The sequence below is a fragment of the Mustela lutreola genome, chromosome 12 (assembly GCF_030435805.1).
Source record: "Mustela lutreola isolate mMusLut2 chromosome 12, mMusLut2.pri, whole genome shotgun sequence".
NCBI classification, from domain to species: Eukaryota; Metazoa; Chordata; class Mammalia; order Carnivora; family Mustelidae; genus Mustela; species Mustela lutreola.
The window spans coordinates 61,825,822-61,845,217 of record NC_081301.1 but is presented as its reverse complement, the minus strand read 5'-3'; the positions used below and the strand labels follow the sequence as shown (position 1 = coordinate 61,845,217).

Here is a 19,396-nt window from a genome sequence, read left to right as displayed (position 1 = left end):
GCAGACTCCCCGCCCAACAGGGAGACAGATTTTGGATTTGATTCCAGGCTCCTGAGATCATGACTCGAGCTAAAGGCAGCTGTTTAACCAACTGAGCCACCCAGGTACTCCTCAATTCCTTATCGTTTTATTATTTGTTCTCTGTTTATTTTCTCTGTTTCTCATTCCTGTATCATTTCTTTCCAACTATTATTTAGAAAATGAGAACAGTTTTTGGTATTCCATTATACATTGATTGCATTTTCAGCTTAATCTTTTCATACAGTTGTTACTTCAGAGGTTATGATGTACATACTTCACTTTTCAGTTTCTTTAGAATCAGCATTTTATCATTGCAAATGGACCCATCATTCATATTCTTTTACCTTTCCTCTTTTATGTTATAGTTATCTTATATATTACATCTATATACATTGATGACTCAGAAGACAATGTTTTAATTATTGCTTTCAACCATCAAACATATTTTAAAGATACCAAGAAAATAATAATCTATTCAGTTCACACTTATATTATTCTTCCTTCCTTTCTGATGTTCCCTGTTTCCATCTGATATTATTTTCCTTATGTTTGAACTTCCCTTAGAAATTATTTAGAGGAATACCTGGGTAGCTCAGTTGGTTGGGGGTCTGCCTTTGGCTCAGGTTGTGGTCCCAGGATCCTGGAATCAAGTTCTGCTCATCAGGGAGCCTGCTTCTCCCTCTGCCTGCTACTCTCCCTGCTTGTCCTCTCTCTCTCTGATAAATAAATAAATCTTTTAAAAAATTGTTTAGAGAAGGGACACCTGGGTGGTCATGATTGATATTAACTGATGTTAACTGATGTTAAGCAAGTGACTTGCTTTCAGCTCAGGTCATGATTTCAGGGTCATGAGATTGAGTCCTGAATTGTCATGCGCTGCACTGGGCATGGAACCTGCTTGAGATTCTCTCCCTTCCTCTCCCTCTGTTACCCCCTCCCTTGTGCAAGCTCTCTCTCTCTCTCTCTTTTTTTAAGCTTTCTCTTTTTCTTAAAAAAATTTTTTTAGAGCGTTTTTTGTGCAACAAGTTCTCTTGGTTTCCGTTTATCTGAGTAAATCTGTATTTCATCTGTATTTCTGAAAGATGCTTTCACTTGATATAGGTTTCTGAGTTGACATCTCTTCTGTTTTTTTTCCTTCCTTTTTTGCCACTTTAAAATCTTATACTTGCCTCCACAGTCATTTGAATCTTTGTTTATCTGTTAGCAATGCATTGTTAGCCCCTGACATTCTTCTTTATTTTTTTATATTTTTAAAGATTTATTTATTTATTTATTTATTTGTCAGAGAGAGAGAGAGAGAGAGTGCGAGTGAGAGCGAGCACAGGCAGACAGAGTGGAAGGCAGAGTGGAAAGCAGAGGCAGAGGGAGAAGCAGGCTCCCTGCGGAGCAAGGAGCCCGATGTGGGACTCTATCCCAGGGCGCTGGGATCATGACCTGAGCCGAAGGCAGCTGCTTAACCAACTGAGCCACCCAGGCGTCCCAAGCCCCTGACATTTTTAAGACTATCTTTAGTTTTCAGAAATTTTAATTTAAATTCACGTTTATTTGTATTTTTCTATTTAGGGTTTACTGACCTCGTTGAATCTTTAAGTTACTGTCTTTTGCCAAATTTTGTAAATTTTTATACTTATATATAGTAAGGCAGTTTTTCTCTTCCTCTAAAACTCCAATGACATGAATGTTAGTCATGAATGTTAGTCCTTTGGGTACTGTTCATAGACCTATGAGGTTCTGTTCATTTTTGGCTGAGAGGGGATCTCTTTTTTCTCTGTTGTTCAATTTGTGTAAATTCTATTGATCTATCCTTAAGTTCATTGACTCTTTCACATCATTACATTCTTCTGTAAGGTGTTTTTGTTTGCTTAGTTATCGTATTTTCAGTTCTCACGTTTCTTTTTTTTAAATTAACATTTTGCCTAACTTGCTTAAAGAATGGTACTTAGAATATTTGTTTTTTTCTATGAGTAACTAGTAACTTTTCTCTATGAGTAACTAACTAACATGCCAGTTTCTCTTTTGCCCTATGTCTCATGACCCATTTCCACTACCCCAGCTGGGCAGGTGCACAGTTGTCTGCCAGCCATAGCTGGCATTAGCTATGGCAAAGTATGTGCTTAAGTGAAATATCACATCCAGTAAAGAATTCACTCAAGTTCCCTCTACTTTCTGTAATTTTTCACCTCTTCTGAAATGTCTATCCATGTATCTTTCTTCTCAAAGTTTAAATCTCTCCCTGTACCTCTCCCTCTGGCTTTCCCAGCTGCTTGTGTGTGTGTGTGTGTGTGCGCAAACTCTTTCTAAAATAAATCTTCAGGGGTACCTGGGTAGCTCAGTGGGTTGGGCCTTTGCTTTCAGCTTGGGTCATGGTCTTAGGGTCCTGGGATTGAGCCCCACGTCGGGCTCTCTGCTCAGCAACTTGCCTGCTTCCCTTTCTCTCTGTGCCTGCCTTTCTGCCTACTTGTGATCTCTCTCTCTCTCTGTCAAATAAATAAATAAAATCTTTATAAAAAAATAAAATAAATCTTCAAAAAAATGTTTAGCTATTAAAATAATGGAAGGATAAGGTCTCATACACATAATTGACTTTTACTTTGATTCCTTACAAAAAATGCCTAAGGTAGAATTGCTGGTTTAAAGGCAATGCACATTTTTAGGGATATTGATACATATAACTAAAGGGCCTTCTAGAAAAGATATTCGGAATGTAAATTGGTATATATCTTTTTAGGTGTTTTTTTCCAGTTCTTTTATTTTTGTAATTTTTATTTATTTTTAAGATTTTTGTTCATTTATTTTAGAGAGAGAGAATACATGAGGAGGAAGAGGGGCTGAGTTGGAGGGAGAGAGAATCTCAAGCAGAGTCCTCACTGAGCTGGGAGCCCAACTCAGAGCTCAGTCTCATGACCCATGAGATCATGACCTGAGCCAAAATCACCAGTCAGTTGCTCAACCCACTGAGCCACCCAGGTGCTGCCCCTCCAGGTTTTTTTTTTTTTTTTAAGATTTTATTTATTTATTTATTTATTTGAGAGAGAGTAAGAGCAAGAACATGAATGGGGGGAGGGGCAGAGGGATAGGGAGAAGCAGGCTCCCAGCTGACTAGGGAGCCCCACAGGCAGCTTGATCCAAGGACCCTGGGCTTATGACCTGAGCTGAAGCCAGCTGCTTAACCAACTGAGGCACTCAGGTGACCCCCACCCCCTTTATTTATTTATTTTTAAAGATTTTATTTATTTCTCCAATTTTTTAAAATTAATTTTAAACTTACAGAAAATTTGTATGACTAGAACAAAGAAGTCTCATGTATCCTTTACTTAGACTTACCATTTTTGACATTTTGCCATATTTGCCTTTTCTTTCTCTTTCTCTATACACACACACACACCTTGTTTACATTTTTTCAACCATCTGAAGCTGGGTTTTGTATGTCATGTTTCCTTCCCCACAAAAACTTTAGTATAGTTCTAAGAAAAAGAATTTTCTCCTATATAAATAACTACAGTACTGTTATCAAATTTAGGAAATTTAGCATTGATGAAATATTTTAATTTTATGAGTGCTCTACAGTTTTATCTGCTCTACAGTCTATATTCCAGTTTCTTGAATTGTCCTAATAATGCCCATTATAGCATATATTTGTTTATTTATCTGTCATTCTAGGACCACATATTGCATTTAGTTGTCATATCTTTTCATCTTCCTTTGATTTGCAATACTTCCTTTTTTTTAAAAGATTTTATTTATTTGAGAGAGAGCATGAGAGAGAGAGAGACAGAGACAGAGAGAGAGAGAGAGAGAATGCACAAGCAGGGGGGAGGGGCAGAGAGAGAGGGAGAAGCAGGCTCCCCCAACCCCTCTGAGCAGGGAGCCTGACTCGGGGCTTGATCCCAGATGCTTAACCCACTGAGCCACCCATTTGGAACACTTCTGCAGTCTTTATCAATCTTTCATGACATTAGCCTTTTTGGAACATTTAGCCTAGTGGTTTTATTGAGCCTATGCTACATCCAGATCTGAAAAAGACTAGGGAAGCTGAGATAGCGTCTAACATGGATATAGCTTTCATCAAGAGACATTCTTAGAGAGAAAATGGTGCTGACAAAGGATTACCCAATATAAAAATAACAAGGGATCAAGAGGACTAAACAATACAGCTGCTAGATAATTAATCCTCTTATGTAAAGTATAGCTAATGAAATTAGGTCGACAGAAATGGTTCTGTCAGTGGTAGGGACTCCTGCCTTTTCAATGGCATGACTGTGGTACTTTGTGCAGGCAAGCGATACATACCTCATATACAATTACCATGGGCATCTTGACTATTCATTTTATATCTGTTTACTGAGTTAATTGGTGACAAGGATTACCTAGAGTTTTCATTTTTTCCTCTTACAGTTATTTTATTTTGTTGTTTGCACTTTTTACTAACAGGAAGCTAGACCAAGAGAAAATACAAGATTTTCTGTATTCTATACGGACTCTGTGGCCAATCTTTGTTCATCTGACTATTGGGGGTGGACCTAGTAGCTAAGAGACTCATTAACATGAAATCCTCTCCAAGTCTGACCACTAAAAGAGTGGCTTCACCTAAGGGATTATGTCACCTCTAGGAGGGGGAGTGGGGAAGCAGGCCAACTTCTGCAATCTCAAAAAGGACAGTCTTTGGAAAAACTTATTTTGAAACATAGAAGAACTCAGGATCTAGTCCACATGTGACCTCCTTGAAAGACTAAGAGTGGGTTAACTTTTGCAAAGTGAGGAATGAATAGAGAATATTTGGCAAAAGATCTGGGGAAGAGGAGTGCAGGAAAATGGAAGAAAGCAAACTGAAGTGTCAGTCTCTTCTGCTATAACAGTGCTTTGTTTCTTTTCTTTTCTTATTGTGTGTGTGTGTACTTTGTTTCTTTAGCAAGGATTAGCTCATAGGTCATTGATAAATAGGCCCATGCCAGTATAATAATAGTGGGTTCAAGTGGAATTTTTCTTTGCATGTTAATATTTGGGAGCAATTAAAGAAAGAAACCTTATAGTGTAAGAAGACTTTAAGAAAAAGCTGAAAATTCTACAGAAGCCCTCTTTTTGTTGGAAAAAAAAATGGGTGGGTCATTTTATCAGAGATCCACTAAGAGATTCTAGATCCACTAAAGGTGCCAGCCAGCCACAAACTCTAAAGGAATTTTAACTGTGCAAGCAGCCCTGTTGTTAGTGCTCTGGATAGGTTCTAAGTGGTCTACTTCAATCCTATTTGCCCCCAAAGTCCTCAGTTGTGCAGAATGTGAGATCGTTTTTGGAATGCTTATTTGGAGTTACCACTGAAACTCCTGCAATTAGAAAAGCAACTTATCAGTTTTTATTTTACTAAAAATAAGCAGACACACTGCATCATTACCCGCCCCTGCAAGGCAATCCCTATTGTCCATGAAAGAGGGTTAGCCGGAGAGTCCTTGAGACCCTGAGACAGCAGCAGGGAGGAGGAGGAGAGGTGGTAATGCCCAAGAAGATTGGGGAGGATAAGGGTGGAGGGGCCCTGTGGCCCTAGACCAGGGCAGAGAGACCAGGCCCCTCCTTTTCCTGTACCTGCCCCTCACTGCCCCTTTGCCTTTGACCCCCCTGGTTGCCTGGAGCAGCCTACTCTGGGGACTCCTGACAGCAGTAATTCTGGACCCTTAAAAACACACAAAGGAAGGAAAGGTGGGCACCTCAAGGAGGGATCTATTGTTAAAGGAATATCCTGAGGTGAGAGTTAAGGAAAATTAGTCTTTCTTACTGTATGTTTGTTACTCATGTGGCATTCAAAGTATTTGTCACAGAGCCTCTTAACACTCTTGAAAACTATCTTTGTGAGTATACTCATCAATATTTATATTAGATTTTAAGACAAACATTTTAAACACAGTAATATAGAAACACACGTTCTATTAGCCTTCCCAACTGAAGTGAAATCACTCCTAACTATAGTCTCAGAAAATTCCCCTGTGGATGAGAGTTAATAATAGTGGAAAGGGCAAGTAAAATCTTAGTATTATTAAGAAAATACTTTTAGGGGCACCTGGGTGGCTCAGTCATTAGGCATCTGCTTTCAGCTCAGGTCATGATCCCAGGGTCCTGGGATTAGACTCAGTGGGAGCCTGCTTCTCCCTCTCCTGCTCTCCTTGCTTGTTTCCCTCTCTAGCTGTCTCTCTGTCAAATAAGTAAATAAAATCCCAGAAAATAAAAAACCAAAACCAAAACAAAGACAGTAAGAAAAATTTTTTTAATCTTGCTGACTCCTGAGAGTCTTTGCTCTCAACTTTAAGAACCACTGCTCCAGGGGCGCCTGGGTGGCTCAGTGGGTTAAGCCTCTGCCTTTGGCTCGGGTCGTGATCTCGGGGTCCTGGGATCGAGCCCCGCATCGGGCTTTCTGCTCAGTGGGGAGCCTGCTTCCCCCCCTCTCTCTGCATGCCTCTCTGCCTACTTGTGATCTCTCTGTTTGTCAAATGAATAAATAAAATTAAAAAAAAAAAAAGAACCACTGCTCCAAAAATTACTTTAGAAACAGGGCCTTCCCTTCAACAATTTAGTCAAGAGCCCTTTGGATCCCAGAGCCGGGTCTGCACTGCTGGAGCAATCTAGACAGTGGTGATCTGTGGAATTTACAAGTAGTGCTCTGGGGTGTTGTCCTCTTTGCTTCTTGCTATAACATTTGCCCTTGGGTCTATTCATTCCAAAAAAAAAAAAAAAAAAAAAGAGCAGAACATACCTAGTAATATTAGTTGCTGAAAAGAATAGACTTAATTGAAGGGGAAAAAAAAATTCCTGAAAAGGCGTCAGACTATCAACAAAATCTTCACAAACAAGAATTCACTTGAAGAGAAAATAGCCAACAAGATAGGAATGCATCTAAGCATTCTGAGGAATTGCTGGCTAAAATCAAGAAACATTGAAAAAATAATATAAAGCCAGTGGGGAAAAAATGCTTGTTATGGTGTAAACTAAGAAGAAAATGAAAAGAAATCTGTAGAAAAGCTTTTTAAGTTCATAGAAAAATAATGAGTAAGAATTCAGTAAGCCAGGGCACCTGGGTGGCTCAGTTGGTTAAACAACTGCCCTCAGCTCAGGTCATGATCCTAGTTGGGAATTGAGCCCAACATTGGGCTCCACCTGCTCTATGGGGAGCCTGCCTCTTCCTCTCCCTCTGTCTGCTTGTGCTCTTTCTCAGTCAAATAAATAAATAAAATCTTAAAAAAAAAAGTTCATAAATATTAAAAAAATTTTGTCAAACCTCTTAGAGATAAGATAGCTCTTAATGAAGCTATTAACTATTGAAGAGAAAGTTAAGTGTGGGCCCTGTCACGCTACAGCTTCCTGTAGAAGTTGGAATGAGCAAAATGTCAAGCTCAGGAAAACCTGAAAAAGTGTACCAGAGGTCTCTGAAACAGAAGAAATAATATCTTGATTATAAAAGTTATGATGCTGAAGTTTTGAATAATTGTCTTATGCAGATCGATTCTGAAATTGAGGAAGAAAATAATAGGAATAAATTTGTATTTTCTTTAAAAATTTTATCTATTTATTTATTTATTAGAGAGAAAATGAGGGCATGAATACAGGGAAGTGCAAAAGAGAGGGAGAGCATCTTAAGCAGACTATGTGCTGAGGTTGAGCCCCCACTTGGGGGACTTGAGACCATGACCTGAGCTGAAACAAAGAGTCAGATGACTAACCAACTAAGCCACCTAGGTACACCCAAATTGTATTTTCTGAATTAGATAATGGAGAGTCAGGGAATCACCAAGGTGAGAAAGGCAAAGAGGAGACAGTTCTATCAGTTATCTATTGCTGCATAATAACCCCAAAACTTAATGGTTTAAGGCATTGGTGATTTAGGGGCGCCTGGGTGGCTCAGTGGGTTAAAGCCTCTGCCTTCAGCTCGGGTAATGATCCCAGGGTCCTGGGATGGAGTCCCACATCGGGCTCTCTGCTTGGCGGGGAGACTGCTTCTCCGTCTCTCTCTGCCTGCTACTCTGCCGGCTTCTCTGCCTACTTGTGATCTCTCTCTGTAAAATAAATAAAATCTTAAAAAAAAAAAAAAAGCATTGGTGATTTATTTTTTTCATGATTTTCTGAGTTGGCTGAAAGTTTATCTGCTGGTGTTTCCTGCGTTCAGCTGAAAGGTGGTTGGGCTGGAACGTGACCTCATTTACATGTCTGGCATTTGCTGCTGACTATCCATTGGGAGCCTCAGTTCTTTTACATGTGACCCCCGATTCTCTAGTAAGCTAAACTGGCATCCTTATATGATAGTGTCAGGGCAGCATTATAAGATGAAAGTAGAAGCTGCAGTGTCTCTTAAGACCTGGCTTTGGGTCACATAACATCATTCCTGCCACAATCTGTTGACCAAAGCAGGTCACAAGATCAGCCCAGATTCTAAGACATAAACAACCTCTTGATAGGAGGAAGCATAAAGTCATATTGCGTAGGATCATGGGAGGAATTTGCAATCATATTTTGCATTTTATCACAGCAGGGAATGGAAATGACAAAGGCCTAAGCTGCATTAACATTAGTTCAAGGAGAGAAACCATTTACAACTTTAGGTGAGTGATAGATGTCAATTATGCATGAATGAAAGAGAACTTAAGGAAGGTGGTACACAGTACTTGTTAGTTGCAGTGAGTGCAAGACCTTTAGAAAATGTATCGCAAAGCTGAGAAGTGAACTCACTCATCAGACAGAATACCTTACTGGAAGAAAGTGAGCAGAAAAGAAGGATTAGGAGTAGTTAGGTACAGAGAAAGGAAAATATTAAAATCAGTAAATCAATAAAATAGAGGTGAACTGTAGGATATGAAAATATATGGCAACATTTTATTCTGCACAAGAATGCCCATGATAAAGGATCTTTGTTTGTGATACAAAGAGCTATTGCTGGAGAAATGAAGCAAGCCAGACAGAAATTAATAAAGGAAAAGTAAAAAGAAGTTGGTAATACTCTGGAAGTCAAGGACTGTTAAAGCAACTCCAAGAAGACATTTTATGGTCTCTTTCCAACTAATTCATTAATTTCATTCCCAAGATGTCAAGTGCTTTGTTTTCTATTGTAATGAGAGACTTTATAAAAAATAGCAATACAATAGCTCATGTCTCCCTCAGTGAAGGGATCTTTTAAGCTCATTGCTTAAGGGTGGAGGGGTGTAGTCCCCCTTGGTGATGAAGGATATCTTCTGAAATTACGGGTACCCTATGACCATTAATGGAAGTAATGTGCTTCCAGAACCCTGATGTAGTATTAATCAGTGTCCAAAAAAATTCCTCCTTATCCCTCACAATGGTTAGCTTGGTAGACTCTGGTTACTAATCCCAACCCTTCTCAGGTATGCCCATTCACAAACTACTACCAGCAGGACTTCTGTCTCCTCCTCATCAGTTTGAACCACCTTTCTTCCACTTTGTGAGCATAAAACTTTACTTCAATCCTTATTCATGGAAGGCCTCCACCGCAGGCCTGAGATAAATATACCTGGCCTCTACCTGAAATAATGGCCTTGTTCCATGGTTTTAAAGCTATAAACATTGACTTCCACCTTTTATCTTTGGTAATATGTTTTTGGTAATTTCAAAGAAATTAATATGTATCTTATCTTATGTAATTAAAGTTAATATGTATCTTAAAATGTATTTTGATGCATATATACATGAATTTCTGTTAGGTATATACCTAGAAGGGAAAGCAGTAGGTCACAGGGTATGCGTATGTTCAACTTGAGCAGGTAATGCCAATTTTCCGAAGTGGTAGTAAGTACTTAAAAGATGGTTAAACACCTAAACAAGAGCCACCTGTCTTTCATTTATGATTAACTTGCTGAAGACCCCAAATCAATTTTTATGGAAAGTAAGAATTAAACTTTGAAAAAATGAAACAAAGTATATGCATGTATTAAAAAACCATTAGAATTTGTTTTGATTCTGAATGGGATGAAGTCACAATTATTTCTCCGCCAAATAAACACTTTCCTTTCTATAATTCATAGGAGAATATATGAGAATATCTCCTAGCACATTCTAATAAAAGTTGAATGAGATAATTAATAGGTCTTCTTTATATATTGGTCTAATACTCTGGAATCCACTGATTCAATACACTGGAAATTATAAGGCATTTGATGGTTAAGTATGTGATAAGTTACTTATTACTCCAGATAATTTTGTCCGGGGGCTTCCATGTGTAAGCCACGGCATCTCCCCAGTAAACCCTCTGGTCTACACACTAACATCATTGGTTAACACACAGATGGCATTATCATATGCTGTTATAAATTGTTATAAATGGACCTGCTGCCTTCTTTACTATCTGAAATGATTTCAGCAAACTAAAGTGAAGAAAATATTTACAAAATCGTCTGCTTTATATTTTTCAATTTTAATATAACAATTGCCTGCAGCCAAAAAGGATTTGAAATATTAGTATGTTTGTAACATGGCTGGAAAAGCTAAAAAATTACTTATCCTAATAAAATTATTGTAATTATTGTAATGGAGTGTTTCTGAGTTATTGACAATGTTGATTAAAAAAAGGAAAATGCCCGCCTGAAAGAAATATTTTTTAAAAAGAGAAAAAACCCCTTTCAATTACAGAAATTCATTCTTTTCTCTTCTCTTCTCTTTTCTTTCTTCTTCTTCTTCTTTTTTCTCAGTTACTTAAAATCTTATGGGTCAATAGGACCAAAAGGAAAAAGGAGCTCGGTTTCCCATCCACTGGTTTTGTCTTCAAGTTTTCTACTTCTAATACTACAAAAATTGTTATGGAAAAGGAGGGGGGAAGGTTCAGAAGTTTTACCTTTTGGTTTATCAAGTTACATCAACCTGGGTGGTCCATTTGTCAAAAGGTGAGTAAGAAAGTTGATATAAAAAATACAAAAATTAACATACTAATGTTTGAAAAGTTTTTTAAAATTATTATTATTATTATTATTTTTAATCTTTAAAGATTATTTATTTATTTATTTGACAGAGATCACAAGTAGGCAGAGACACAGGCAGAGGGAGAAGAGGAAGCAGGCTCTCCACCGAGCAGAGAGTCTGATGCGGGGCTTGATCCCAGAACCCTAGGATCATGACCCAAGCTGAAGGCAGAGGCTTTAACCCACTGAGCCATCCAGGTGCCCCTGAAAAGTTTTTTAAATGCCACACATAAAAGAGAAAAGTGCACACATCATAATTATAGAGCTTGATGAATTATCACAAGTAAAAAAAAATAGAGCATAACTAACATCCCAGAGGTTCCCCACCTTTTTCCTCCCAGTTACTCTGCCCCCTTTCTCCTCCTCACATGTAGCCATTACTTTGACTTTTAATATCATATAATAATTTTATCTAACATTAAATGTTATGTAAATGGAATCATACAGCATGTGCTCTTTTGTGTCTAGCTTCTTTCACTTAACACTGTATTTGTGATATTTAGCTTACTATTTTAGAAAAGATTTTGTTTATTTATTTGAGAGAGACAGCAAGTGAGCATCAGCAGCGGGGAAGGTTAGAGGGGAAGCGGACTCCCTGCTGAGCAGGGAGCTCAATGTGGGTCTCTATCCCAGGATCCCAGGACCCTGGGTTCATGAACTGAGCTGAAGGCAGCTGATTAACCAACTGAGCCACCCAGGTGCTCTAGCCATACAATTTTAGATAGCACTAGTTCATTTATTTTCATTGTTTCCATTGTATAAATATATCAACATTTGTATCTTCATTCTATTGATGGCTATTTGGGTTGTTTCCAATTTGGGACTTCACAATTAATGCTGCTACAGATTTTCTTCTATATGTTTTTGATGCATATAATATTGTATTTCCGTTGATGTTTCTGTTTCTCCACATCATCACCGATATTTGTTTCTGTCTTTTTATTTTGAGCCATGTTTTGGTTGTGTATTGTTGGTTCTCATTTTGGCTTGACTGTGCGCTCAATGAAGGCAACTTCACATCTGTCCTGTTCATAGCTGTATCACTATCCATAAAACATAGTGTAAGTAATAATAAACAGCAATAATAAAAAAAATGAGGATGGATTGAAACTAACAACTACATGCAGAGTTTGCATCTTCAGCTTATGTTTATTGTTTTACTTTTATTTGTTAAAAATGAATAGTTTTCAAATGGTGTTATGATTCATGTATCATAAATAATTTCCAATGTTTTCCTTGATGTGAAAACCATAAACTACCTCACCTGTTCCCGACACCCACCCTCCCAAACACATACACGTGCAAATTTAGGGCAATAGCCCAGGGAGAACTAGACATATCTCCCCTCTAATTTTATTCAAATCTTTTGATAGGAAAATTAAATAATTTAACTGCCAAGTAATTTTAGGTATTTTTCTTATATTAAAACAAACACAAATATAATGGTATCCAAACTGATTGAATATTGTGCTTACATAGGAGGCTTGAGTCACTTCAAAGTCTATCTGCATACCCTTAGCCACCATACTCTTCTCAGCCAAGTCTAAAAATCTTTGATAATAATGAGAAATTAATGAAGTGTTTCAGTTGGATAGAATCATGATTCCATTTTTACATTAGGAGGATAATTTTTGACTTGCACTATAGAAGATGAGTTGGAAGGGAAAGGGGTAGGTGAAGAAGCACTGGAGGTAGAGATAGCATTAGGAGAATTATTTAATATTAATCCATTATATAATAATCCAGGTAAGAGATAAATTGGCCTAAACTCACAGCACAGGACATAGAGAAGAAAAGACACCAAGGTTTCTGATTTTTTTTAGCTACTTCCTTTCCTGTTCACCATGACTCTTTAAAACATCATCTAAATATCTAATTATTGGTTGTGATTTGTATTATACCTGTATAAATAACATCCATATGTAATAGGGTAAATATAAATGTTAATGAGCATTACTATTATTTAATTCCTTATATTTGCAGAAGTTGAATGGACTTCAATATATTCAAAATTAGATCTTATTTAATAGTGTATCAGTTTGCTGCATTATACATAAAGAAGTTTACAACAATTATCTCTGAAGTGATCTAAAAAGTAGTTCACATAACATATAAGCTTCAAGGGAAATCTTTGTATCCATTATACAACTCCCATCTTATTGCAATTGGAGTTCTTAACTGGATCTAAATAAGTTAATCTACTATATGGCTAGAATGTTAATTATTATTGTAATTCACCATATACAGATATTTGATTCTTTAGGGACTCAGTGCCATGAATCCATTTGATTTTCAGTTCAATTCCCCAAACTGTTGCTAATAAATTAACAGTGCTATCCAGGTTTTGAAGTGTTTTGGCATTTTGCATTATCTTCCTTGATGTTCAATATGCTTGAAGTCAGCAAGGCTGGTATTTTCCTCTAATTTTTCAGTTTAAAAAAGCCCCCAAATTTGATTTACTGTGTTTAACAAATGTTATTTATTTAATATCATACATCCGCAAACTGTAAAGGGACTGGAATTCAGATTTCCAGACTTTTTATTCTGGTGTACCAGGTTGTCAGTCTGATACAGCATATGCCTTCCTAAGTACCCTGGATTTTAGTAGCTATTTGGCAAGTTTCTTAACCTGTGTATTTCAGTTTTAGTATCTAAAATAAGGAGATAATAACAATAACTCCCTTGAATTATTATAAGGATAAATTTAGTTAATATTTGTGAGGCACTTAAAACAATGTCAAGCTCATAGTAAGCTCTAAATAAATGTTGGGTTATATATTTATTGTTTTAGCATATCCAACTGACTTGTAAGGACGGTTGGGATCCTCATAGCATACACATTTGGAGAATTCCTAGTTGAATATATGTATTAGGCAAGTTCAGACGTGTATATGGGTAACAGAGCATAAACCTTGTTTCTAATTTAATAACTAAATAAATGTGGTGGCCCAATAATCACACTAGCCTTACTTAATTATTCACATTTCATCCGACCTCGATATGCTCTTCCCAGGGAGAAAAGGCTTCAAGGGTGTGGTAAGTGGACCTGCTGGGATACTTTAAAAAGGAGAAATCAGTGGATTGTAATAGGAACCTCAGCATATTAGCCCACGGGTGCTCAGGAGTGTAATGATCTGCATAGTCTTAGCTAAGAGGGCGTTAGGGGAAACGCTACAAGGGACCCAGCTGGGTACTCTGCAGGAAGTTAAAAATTGTTGAGCTTTGCAAAACATCTGGTGTTAACCATCTGTCTTTGGCAGTACAAAGACTTAAAAGGTCTATGCGGTTCCTTCTGACACCTTGGAGGGCGGAGTTACAGCACCACAGTAACCAGAAGTAGCAAGCTAATTTAAGTACGTTCAGGGATCCGGAGACACTTGCACTTCCTGTTACTACAGTTCAGGCCAAACTGCTGCCAATCCCTAGTTTTTGAGAGCTTCCCCAGCCTTGATTCCTATTGTGGCCACCCTTGGTTCTCCTCAGCTCCAGCGCACACCTGGATGGACTCCACGTAGGTGCTTGGAGTATGGGACAGTTTCGCTCTTCTAGTCAAAGAACACGGACTTCTGCTTGAGAGTTGCTTGTTAAAAGGTTGGTAGGTGGACCCCTTTGGCGCACTCGGGATCTCCCATTGTTGGGAGGCGCAGGAGCCCCGGTGATTAAGACGCTGTCACTGCTGCCCAGCAGCGAGCCCCGACATCCTAGCCAGGCTCCGCAGAGCATTCCGAAGCCCCACCCATGGCAACGCCACTCTGACGTTCGCGTGCCGGAGGCAGCCATAGGCCCGCCTCGCGGCCCAGGACGACGTGTGGCGCGTGGACTCCCTCAGGTCCAGCCCTGCGGGAACCCGGTAGGCACTTCCGGGCAAGGTTCTGTGCACCTGTTCCTTCCTTCTTAAGTGTCTTCCCGTCTGGGAAAAAGTGGGCATGCCCCTCCCCAGACAACAAGATGCACCACAGCAAATCTACATTAAGAACAGCGAGGAAGACTAATCCCAAAGCAAGAAGGTGCCAGGTATCTCTAAACTGTTTCGAAGTTCACGTGACCCACTGAGTGTCGGGCCCCAGTGGTCACGTGACACCGCGCGCGCCCTCGCGTAGGGAGAGCCGGCAGGCTCTGTGCGCGCGCTTTCGCCGCTGCCTACCATCCTCTTGAAGGGAGGGTGAGGAGCGGCGGAGTGATCAGGCGTCTGGGTCCGGTGCGCGTGCGCAGCGAACAGCTGTCACCCAGTGCGGAACAAGTCTTCCAAATTTCCCAAATCTCGCTGGGCCGGGGGCCACCCTCTTCCTCCTCATCTTCCTCCTCTGGGTCGTATCCCGGTCCACCCCGCGCGCCAGGTAACCGCTTTTCCGGACTCCGGGCGAGGGATGGTGGGGGGAGGGGCTCGGGCGGTCTTCTCGGCACTGCCCCCCTCTGCTCCGAGCCGCTGGGGGTGTCGGCGGTCGGGGCAGCGGAGACGCGGCATTGGAGACGCTGGGTCCACGACTGCCGCCGATGTCATGCTGGGGAGAGAGTGGCCGGCCATTGTCGCAGCGGAGGGAGGCGGGAGCCAGTGACAGTCCGCTCCGGCCCTCTCGGGGGTTCGGTCCCCGCGCTCGCCGTTCTCCCGGGGGTCGAAGTCTGGGTCCCCCTCCTTCGGGCAGAGCAGCGCGCGGGTGGTCCAGGGATGCCGACTCCTTTCCATTCCCCTTCCAGCCTGGTCTGCGGGGGACTCCAGGGAGGTACGGCCTGCTTCGCTCTCGGTGCCATCTCTTCTCTGGAACTGTCACGACCCGGGGGTTTCGGTGAAAGCAGGGGCTCCTCTCCAGAACATCTCGCCGCAGGCAGGTAGCCCCTCCCCGGGTTCGTCCGCAGCCCCCTTGCTGCTCTTTTGGTTTTTTTCGGCAAGGGACCATCTCTTCTTGCAGTGCCTGAAACCACGATGCGGTGTAGACAGTGGGAGCTTAATAAATGAGTTGGATCGCTCCGCGTGGAATGCCAGGCACGGGCGGGACGTGGCGAAGGGTGGGGATGTGGAGGGGGGAGTTAGGCAGGCTGAAGCTCTGGGTTCGAGCTTGGGTTTTTCCTCCAGGCGAGCCAATGAAACCAACCGGGCTCGATTCAGATGCTTTAAGCCGGGTGGACTCGGAGCCAGCCTTGCCCTACACTGCCCGGTGCAGGTCTGCAAGGACTGGCTTTGGTTGTGGGCGATGCTCAGGAGGGGTTTGTAAGGTTTCTGCTCCAGGAGAAGAGAGGACAATTTTTTTTTTTTTTTTAAACTTGGTAAATTACCCTCAAGGCGGTTTATCAAGACCTGATTTGGAAATGTGCGTTAGAAGTTGGCGTTGGTTCACCCTATCTCGATGTAAGTTTATGGTAGGCTCAGTTCCACCTACGTTCGGACCAAGTTTTGACCTATTTCACTCCCTTGAATGTGCTGGAATTTTAATTTTTCATCGGGAAATTCGGCTTCACCGTTTCTATGGTAACATTTGCTAATATAATTTCTAAGTGTTGTGGCTGGAAATTAGTGGCTTTAATTCTTAAAGCTCCATTTTTGCCGTGAAACACTTAGTTCTCCTTTATGATCATTACTCAAATTCTGCCTTGCTGATCCACCCTCCCCCCCCCCCCCCCCGCTTTGTTTTGGGATGTATTACACGGCTATACCTTTTTTTTTTTAAGGCCCTCTTTCTCCCAATTTAAGGCATTATGAAAAGTTTGCATAAATCTTTACAACATTCCACGAACTTGGTGGTACAATACAATTTAAATTGGAGACTATTAACAGATTTTAATCGGTTGCTTGTCTAAAATTAAAAATATGTTTTAAACCTTGTAGATGCACAAATGCTTTTAAAAAATCCATTATTAATTTTTCTATAAGAATGAAGATTTTAATAAGCTGAATAGGTACATAATTTTTAAAAAGTTGCTTAGATTTAAATTTCAAATGAAGGACGAAAATCTGGTATTTTGAGTTCTCTGCTTGACACCAGAACCACCCAGGCCTAAGTTAGGTGCCTAACTAAACTTGGGTAGTCTGTGATTTCTTCTCTTTCTTTTTCTCATTGTTTTGTCTTTGTTTCTTGACTGGTCCCCCCCCCCCCCCCCCTTAGAATGTTAGGGCTTTGAGAACAGGTTCTTTTTTTTTTTTTTTTTTTTCTTTGCTATATTTCTAGCAATTTACCATAATTCTTGGGGGCGCTAAAATAAAATATCCTCTTTCTTTTTAAGTAACAATTTTATTAAGATATAACTCACATACCACGTAATCCACCTATTTAAAGTGTACAATCCAGTGGTTTTAGTATTGCATGGAATTGTGCAACTGTTATCAGAATCGATATTAGAACATTTTTATCACCTCCAAAGAAGCCCTGTTCCCATTAGCAGTTATTGTCCCTTTCTCTTCAGCTCCTATCTCCTTTGGCCCCAACCAGTGACTAATCTGCTTTCTGTCTCAATGAATTTACCTATTTTGGACATTTCATGTAAGTATAACCGTACAATAAGTGGGTTTTTTGGACTGGAGTCTTTCGGTTAGCATAATGTTTTCAATGTTCATCCATCATGTAGCATCTATCAGTACTTTATTCCTTTTTATGGCTGATTTGTATTCCATTGTATAGATATATCACTTTTTGTTTATTCATTAGTTGATGGGCATTTGAGTTGTTTGTACTTTTTGGCTATTATGAATAATGTGCTATGAATATTCACAAACTAGTTTTAGTATGTATGTGTGATTTTCTTTATTCTTGGATATATGCCTAGTAAGAATTGCTGGGTTAAATCTTTTTCTTGAGTGAATAGATGGATGAAGAATGGATAGTTAGGGTTGAAGGATACTCTCTCCAGGCCTTTGAGGGACCTACTCTGCTCCACCACCAGCTCCCTTTCTCTGGAGGCCAGAAGTCTCTGTGTGGGGCTTTGTCCTATGGATAGTGATGTTTTTTTCCTTGTCTGGGTGTCTTTAAGATCATCCATTTATGTTAGCCAGTTTTTCTTCATACAGCAAATGATTATTCCCTTGATACTAATTTGTTATATATTTATTAGAGATGATAAAACAGGTATATTCCATACTATCATTAAACTCAGTGTCTAATGCCGGTCTTTCGGTCTTTTAAAGTAATATAAATTTATTTTATATTTTATACACACACACATACACACACACACACTCCTCTGCCCACCTCCATTTCTAATATGAATTTTTTTGGGAGTTGTGCAAGAGTTAAAGTCACTGTTTTTCTTCACTTGCTACCAATCTAGAAGGTTTTGTGGAAACTAAAATATAAATTTTAAAATACTGTATTATTATCTTTAAAATATTATATTGCACATCCTCAAAGATTCTCATTTCCCCACCCTCCACGCCCTTTGGAACAATCCAATCCTTTCCCTGAGAATCAAGTCCTTTCAGCTCTCTCTCAGTAAGGCTTTGCCCAGCCAAATTTTTCCCCCCATTTCCTGGCTAGGTGGGGCTGGTACCTTGCTCACCTTCTTGTTCCCTCTACCTTGACTGCTACCCTGACCTGTTCTTCTTTTCTGGTTAATTCCATCTCATCCTTCAGATAGCTTACTTAGCTCAGTTGTTACTTCTTCAAGTTGGTCTTCCCTCTATACTGTACACTAGCTATAGCAGTATTTTGTAATCTCCTTCATAGTCTTAAACAATTATACGATTAGTCGTGGATTACTGTTTACTCTCCACCACCATGAATGTATGCACAGAAAAAGTTTTGTGCAAAATGTTTTAAGTGGTTAATTTCTTCTGGGTGATGAACTTATGGGTAATTTTTCTCATTTGTTTCTGTGTGCATTTTCTGAATTCTCTATGTATCAGTATGACTTTCGTGAACAAGAGAGTAAAGAAAAATCATCAGTAATTGCCATTTTTTTTTTAAAGATTTTATTTATTTATTTGTCAGGCATAGAGGGAGAGCGAGCGAGTGAGCACAGGCAGACAGAGAGGCAGGCAGAGGCAGAGGGAGAAGCAGGCTCTCTGCCGAGCAAGGAGCCCGATGCGGGACTCCATCCCAGGACGCTGGGATCATGACCTGAGCCGAAGGCAGCTGCTCAACCAACTGAGCCACCCAGGCGTCCCGCCATTTTTATTTTAATAAAATTCCTTCTACTCTCTTGTTTTAGGAAACTAGATAAGATTTTACTATAGCTTTAAATATCAAACTTTTATTACATTTTAATTCTTTCTCATATCTAGGGATGATAGGGAAGGTGAGCATATTTTACCATTGGTTGTCTAGGGATGGAATTTCTGGTATTGAAATTAAGCTGATTCTTAGGAATAGAATCTAGCTTTGATACTATTAGGCTATGGTAGTGTAGATAACTCATTTTCCTTTTTTTCTGAGAAATGTCTTTGTTCTATCACATTTGTATGCTTCATAGTACAGAGTTTTTCATTGCACTGTTACTTGTTATTT

The 19,396-nt window shown here is 39.7% G+C and overlaps 1 protein-coding gene across 13 annotated transcripts in view; it reads left to right on the top strand.

The window, feature by feature from the left end:
• The first annotated feature begins 15,055 nt into the window (after positions 1-15,055).
• Positions 15,056-19,396, top strand: part of KDM4C (lysine demethylase 4C) — a 521,081-nt gene continuing 516,740 nt past the window's right edge. For 8 of the 13 annotated variants that reach the window (XR_009346376.1, XM_059142108.1, XM_059142107.1 and 5 more), the window contains exon 1: positions 15,703-15,787. The gene's annotated coding sequence lies outside the window, so the exon portion shown is untranslated. Of the gene's footprint in view, positions 15,302-15,659; positions 15,792-19,396 lie in introns of those variants that run through there. The other 5 variants (XM_059142109.1, XM_059142110.1, XM_059142111.1 and 2 more) reach the window with 5 other exon arrangements.